At 46.1% G+C, this 6,000-nt stretch overlaps 1 long non-coding RNA gene across 1 annotated transcript in view; it reads left to right on the plus strand.

The window, feature by feature from the left end:
- LOC146602097 (uncharacterized) overlaps nucleotides 1–4,021 on the plus strand; it is a 63,001-nt gene extending 58,980 nt beyond the window's left edge. Inside the window, exon 3 of the long non-coding RNA XR_014898067.1 lies at nucleotides 3,841–4,021. This is a non-coding gene — a long non-coding RNA (uncharacterized LOC146602097). The remainder of the gene's footprint in view (nucleotides 1–3,840) is intronic.
- The last annotated feature ends 1,979 nt before the right edge of the window (nucleotides 4,022–6,000 follow it).

Genomic DNA, 6,000 nt, shown 5'->3' on the forward strand with positions numbered 1-6,000 from the left:
AAGTGCTGAGCTGCTTGGAGTCCTGGGAGGCTTGGTCAGGCTTGGCAYAGGGATCCCTGGGAAGTTTATCTTTCCTGTTTCAGAGGAGATCTTATTCCTACTCTGCAGGATTCGACCCCTCCTAATGAATCCTGGCCTGCTTCCCCGAGCAGCTGGCGGCTCACAGGTTTTGGTGCTCAACTTCCCTAAATTCRGTGCAACATACGAGGAGAGAAAAGGGCATGTGATCCTGGTTTCAGGCCCCACGCATCCCTGTAGATATTAATGGTGCTCTGGAGATTACAAAATAATGCAAAYCAGTTTCAAACCTGTGTCCTTTTGGCCCAGTCATCAGATCATTGCTGGTTTCTTCATAGAATAACTTGGTGCCTTTTTGTGCTGCACTGTATGTTAGATGAAACACAGATGTTTTTTCTGGCAGTGAGTCATTACTATAGTTGCAGCTGTCAAGAAAGCTGGTGTTTTTGCAGCTGAATCAGGCAAGTAGCATCTCTGAAAACAYGTAAGTTCCTGCGCTTTGTGGGAGACTGGGGACAGCTAGACGTATCAGTCCCAGCAAAGGGATCGCTCCCTGTGGCCAAAGCAGTAATAAATCTATAGTGAAGGGTCTTTGAATCCCTTCTTCTCTTGCCCAACAGAGGAGTGCCTTACTTCTTCCAGCTCTGCCTCTTTAACTTACTTGGTGTAGGAACTTACCGTGTGACCTCATACAGGAGAGCAAAGTGGGGCCTTGCTGGCTTCCGAGATCTCCAGATGCGACTGCAATAGTAGTTCTGGGATCACCATTCTTGCACATGTGAATTGCATTTCCAAATGCTCAGGGGAAAAGGGATTGGGATTCCCTCACCTCTTTGCTGCAAAGTGAACTTGTGCTAATGGCTTTTGTGATATGGTAGCAGTGGCTTATCTGCAGCACTAGACCTTCACAAAAGTTTCCAGATAGATTTGTTGCTCACTCTCGGCCTKGCTGGATTCTCATATCCCATTCCTACCAACTCTGACACTCACTGTAGTKTTGGTGTTTACAACCATGCATTGAAATTAAATGGTGTTTGCAGAGCACCAAAGTACTTTGTGAGCTTTTAAGCAGAGCACACTCTGCAACTGCAGAGAGAGAATCTCTGCATTCWTCACTGGAGCTCAGGGCAAGAGAAAGGCAGTGAGAGATAGCATAGGAAGAAATGAGGAAAGTGGGTGGGAGAAGCAGCATATCCAGGGAACCTGAGTACAAGTAGTTTGTGCTAACAGTTCTTGTGTGTCAGAGGAAAGATAAGGATAAGGGAAGTCCTGCTTGGTGTCCAAGAGATATACACAGAAATGTRTGGTCTCTCCATCGACATTTAGGATATCCAGTCCATCCAGGACGTCCTGTTCTGGGGCAAAGGACAGGACTTTTTGGTGTCTCAGGCTCTTGCTGAGGTTGGTCCAGGGCTATGTGGTGTGGAGGTGCTGGGGGGTTGTGGGCTATTCTGGCTGTCATGTGCAGACAAGATGTCTCAAGCAGTGGAAGTCCTCACAGCCCTGTGTTTGAGGACCTCCTCAAGAAAGAGGGAGGAGACCTCTGCCTGGGTGAACTATGATTTAGCTCAACTTCAGCAGCTGATAGACAGCTCCTGGAGAGGAAGACCTTGTGTTGAAACAACAAGTCTAGGCGTAATTTGCCCTAAGAGCAAACATTCCCTGCTGAAACATGGGTCAAATCTTGACTTTTCTTGCCTCTTGCTGTAGCACCGATTAGCAAGTATAAACGTGGTTGCTCTTAGGGAAGAACCAGAGCTGTAGCATTTTCTCTGGCCTTAAAGACAAGCAGGAAAGAGTCTCTGGGACTTTCAGGGGTTACCTTTATTTAGTTTAGAGGAACAACAGAGGGCACAAGCAACGTTGCTACCCTGCCAAGAGCATGCACTGAGAGCTCACACCCTTGTATAAACATTACAAGACCTGTAATAAGAAGATTAAGCTGAGGATGTTGGAAAAAAAAAAGAAAGGAAGGGAGAATTATTGAGTTAAAGCTGCATGTGCATACATAGGAGACAGAGAGAGTGAGGGAGAGTAATTTCCTGCTCTTGTAAGGAGGGCATGGAGGTCTCTGGGGTGAGAGCATTTTTGCACAGTGTAGGGGAAAATGGTACATGCCTCCAAGGAATATTTCTGTTCAGCTCTCCTGGAGGAGCAGCCCTTGTGGGGAATAGATGCCACCATAAACCTAAAGAAAGGAAGCTATCTGTAACCCAAAAAATACAAAAAAATATTTTCCATGCCACTCTGGGAGACCAGGAAGTTATTTTTGGTCTCTGTAGCGCACTGAGAGCAATTGAGAGCATGTGCAACAACAGCAGAGTTTTCAGCAGCTCCCATTGTATTTGCTCCCATTGACCTTATCACTAATAGGTGCAGGATGTGAATTATAACAACTATAACAGCAAAGATGTAATCAGAGAGGCTTGGAGACAGCTCGTCTGCTAGGGACGATCAGTTGCCATAACAAAGGCTCTTGCATTGCTCCTTCTGAAGTGGAACATCAGCTAAAACAAGGACTCTGCCACTTCTGTTGACTTCAGTATAATTTAGGGGCTAAATGACTTCACCATTTCCCTGGATGTGGGAGGAGAGGACATTTCTATGATTATGAAGGATAGCGAAAGTCATGTCATTGTGCTCCTGGTGAAATGCACTGATATTCTGAACAGCGCACAGGCTGGGAGACTAAATGTTATTATTAGCTAGTATTGATGAAGTCATCACACAAGGCAGGGTTGTACCAGAGGCAAAGGATTCAGATCTTCCCTGGTTTACACCAATTCAAACAACCTTGGTGGTGCTATACTCATTCACACCAGCTCAGACCCAGACTCTCTCCCAGAGTTTCCATGAGGTGTAGCACCAGGGGTTTAAACCTTACAGAATATTATTTCAGCTCTTTCTTGGCTGATATGATTCACACTGATTTTGTAGGGGAAAAAGCCGCAGCCTATGTGAGTAACTGCAAGAAACTAATGTCTTCCTTGCATTGAGCAGCCTGGCCAAGTGTGCAAGAACTGAGTGACCTCCTTTCCTATAAATGGGCCAAAGGAAAAAGATCTAGTGCTCAGCAACATGTAGTTTTTGCCTGCTAGAGAACCGGCATATCAGATCAGCCCTCCAGTTGAAGATGTAATGGAGAGCCTGGCCAGGCAGAGATTTTGCAGAGGGCCTCTGAACAGCTTGGAGACACAGATGTCTAGCCAGGTCCCTCTCTCTGCCCCTTGTTTTTGTYGTAATAGTCAGGGCTACGATCTGGGAAGGCGCTAGAGGAGGAAGTGAGTCTCTGGAAGTTGTATGAGCTGATCCTTTTCTTTCATTCTCCTGTTTTCTCTGTGCTATGAAATCCTCTTTGAGACAGGGACTACCACCAGCTGTGCGGCTATACAGCAGGTAAGGGAATGATGGCAGTCTCATCTCTGGAGACAGCTGAGGAAGATGGTCTGAGCCTTAGCAGAGGAGACRAATGTAGCAACTATTCTGACAGAAACTCCAGGACATAAAGGTTTAAAAGGGAAATGAGGTAAAACCCATGCTTTGTAGTGATAAACATGCATTTATCTGTTTCCATGTCTGTGGGTGGATTTAGCAAAAGATGGAAAAGAAGCGTTACAATCTGCAAGTGTCTGTGTGTCCAGAAGGACAGTGGGCAAACGGACTTATTGACGGGGGTTGGAACCAGCACACAGTGATATCATTATTGTCAAATGTGTCAATACTGATGACTCTATTTATTTATTTATTTAAAGCAAAGGACTCGTCGTCATTTGAACAGGATAATTTTTTTTTCTCTTTGACACTGTCTGATTTACATCACAGCACCTGGATCCAAGATTGAAAAGTTTGAGGTGGAGATGCGGATCAGCCAGGAGGAAGATTTTTCCAAAGTGCTAAAGAAAGAAATAATGAAGTGAACTGAGGATTTAAAGCCTCATGTGCTTTGAAAGAACCCTGTGTTTCGTTTTGACCAGAGAAATTCCATTCAACTACCAGATATATGGACCAGGTAAGCAAGTCCTAGGCAACTCACTGAGCCTTTGCCGAGACTTTGTGATGTTTCACAAAAATCACTAGATTTTGAGGTGGAATTGAGCACTGTTTTGTAAGAGGAGAGACAAGAGGATTGCCTGGCAGGTGTCTGAGCAGACCTTTGCTACAGATTATCCTACGGTCTGACCCTCAGGCCAGATTTCAGCCACGTTCCATCACTATTGTTCAGTTCGTATCACTTACTTAAATGGACTATTCAAATTTGCAAATTAGCAAGTTAATGCTTCAGATTAGGAGTTATGCCCCCCAAAAGGAGAACGAAGGCAGGTATCTCTCATTTCAGTTTGCTCCCCATGTAAACAGGCTTCTACTTTTGGCTAATGTCTGAGTTCCTCTGGACAGATCTCAAGGAGATCTCTGAGCCCTATAGCTTTTGAGGTATTGTAACACATCACTGCCCTGCTGGTGGTGTCAGGCTGTCCTTCTGCAGAGCTTCATGGGGAGAAACACAGCATATTGCATGGAATGATGAAGTAAAGTCCTGGAGGCCTGGGAAGGCATGGGCCACACGCCTGTCTCCGGCTGTATTACAGTTCTGTGATTTTCTGAGTGCACTGTGATTTTCTGTGTGTGTTTCCTTAAACGAATACATCTCAGCAAACTCTTGCTGCCTAGTTTTAGGGCACCGTTAAAGAGATTTGGCTGTGATACACCAATAGCTCTATTTTACAAGAATATGGGGTTGTTGACTTGCTATTTGCAACTATTCGTTTCTTCACATGATCTGCCTTCCGCAATGCATCCAACGCCAATAACATCTTCAGGGCTTCGTCTGCGTTGCTGCTAAAACTTTGCTGGATCAAACTGCTCTATGGCTTGTGACAACAGGATGATTTTTGGACTCAGAAACATAAAGATCCTCATCATAGTCTGGTAATGAGTACGAGGATAAATGATCTGCTGGATGTGTTCTTATTCCTTTCCCTATCTCTCCTGAAAAGGGATGCTTCTGATGCAAACTGGTAGTGCGCATAGTAACAATGGCAAAGATTTAATTCATGATCTTAATGCTGGAAACAAAAGCATTTAAAGAGATGTCCTCTTCTCCTCTAATGAAGACAGCGAGTCTATATGTAAAACTTAGAGGAGGATCTAGTGATCTTCAAGAGACCTCCATCCTTTGCACCACAGAGCAAGAGTCAGTCTAAGGTTTCATAGAATCAAAGAATCATTAAGGTTGGAAGAGATCTCTGGAGATCATCTAGTCCAACCTCCCTGTTCAGCAGGGTCACCTACAGCATGGTAGACAGGGTTGCATCCAGGCGGGCCTTGAAGATCTCCACAGAAGGAGACTCCACCACCTCTCTGGGAAACCTGTGCCAGTGCTCCGTCACTCTCATAGGGAAGAAATTCTCCTGCACGGTCAGGTGGAACTTCCTGTGTTTCCTGTCACATGGGGCAACTGAGAAGAGTTTGTCCCCATCCCCTTGACACCCTCCCTTCAGGTACTTGTACACATTGATGAGATCAGATCCCTCCTCAGTCTTCTTTTCTCCAGGCTAAACAGGCCCAGCTTTCGCAGCCGTTCCTCACAGGGCAGATGCTCCAGCCCTCTGATCATCTTTGTAGCCCTACACTGGACTCTCTCCAGTAGCTCCATGTCTCTCTTGTACTGGAGAGCCCAGAACTGGACACAGGACTCGAGATGAGGCCTCACCAGGGCTGAGGAGAGGTGGCAGGATCACCTCCCTCGACCTGCTGGCAACAGTCTTCCCAATGCACCCCAGGAGACCATTGGCCTTCTCGGCCACAAGGGCACATTGCTGGCTCATGGTCAACTTGTCCTCCACCAGAACTCCCAGGTCCTTCTCAGCAGAGCTGCTCTCCACAAGGTCAGCCCCCAGCTTGGACTGGTGCCTGGGGTTATTTTTCCCTAGGTGCAGGACTCTGCACTTGCCCTTGTTGAACCTCAGGAGGTTCCTCTCCGCC

Source organism: Rhea americana, unplaced genomic scaffold (genome assembly GCF_003343005.1).
Source record: "Rhea americana isolate MKP2758 unplaced genomic scaffold, rheAme1 scaffold_0, whole genome shotgun sequence".
NCBI lineage: Eukaryota > Metazoa > Chordata > Aves > Rheiformes > Rheidae > Rhea > Rhea americana.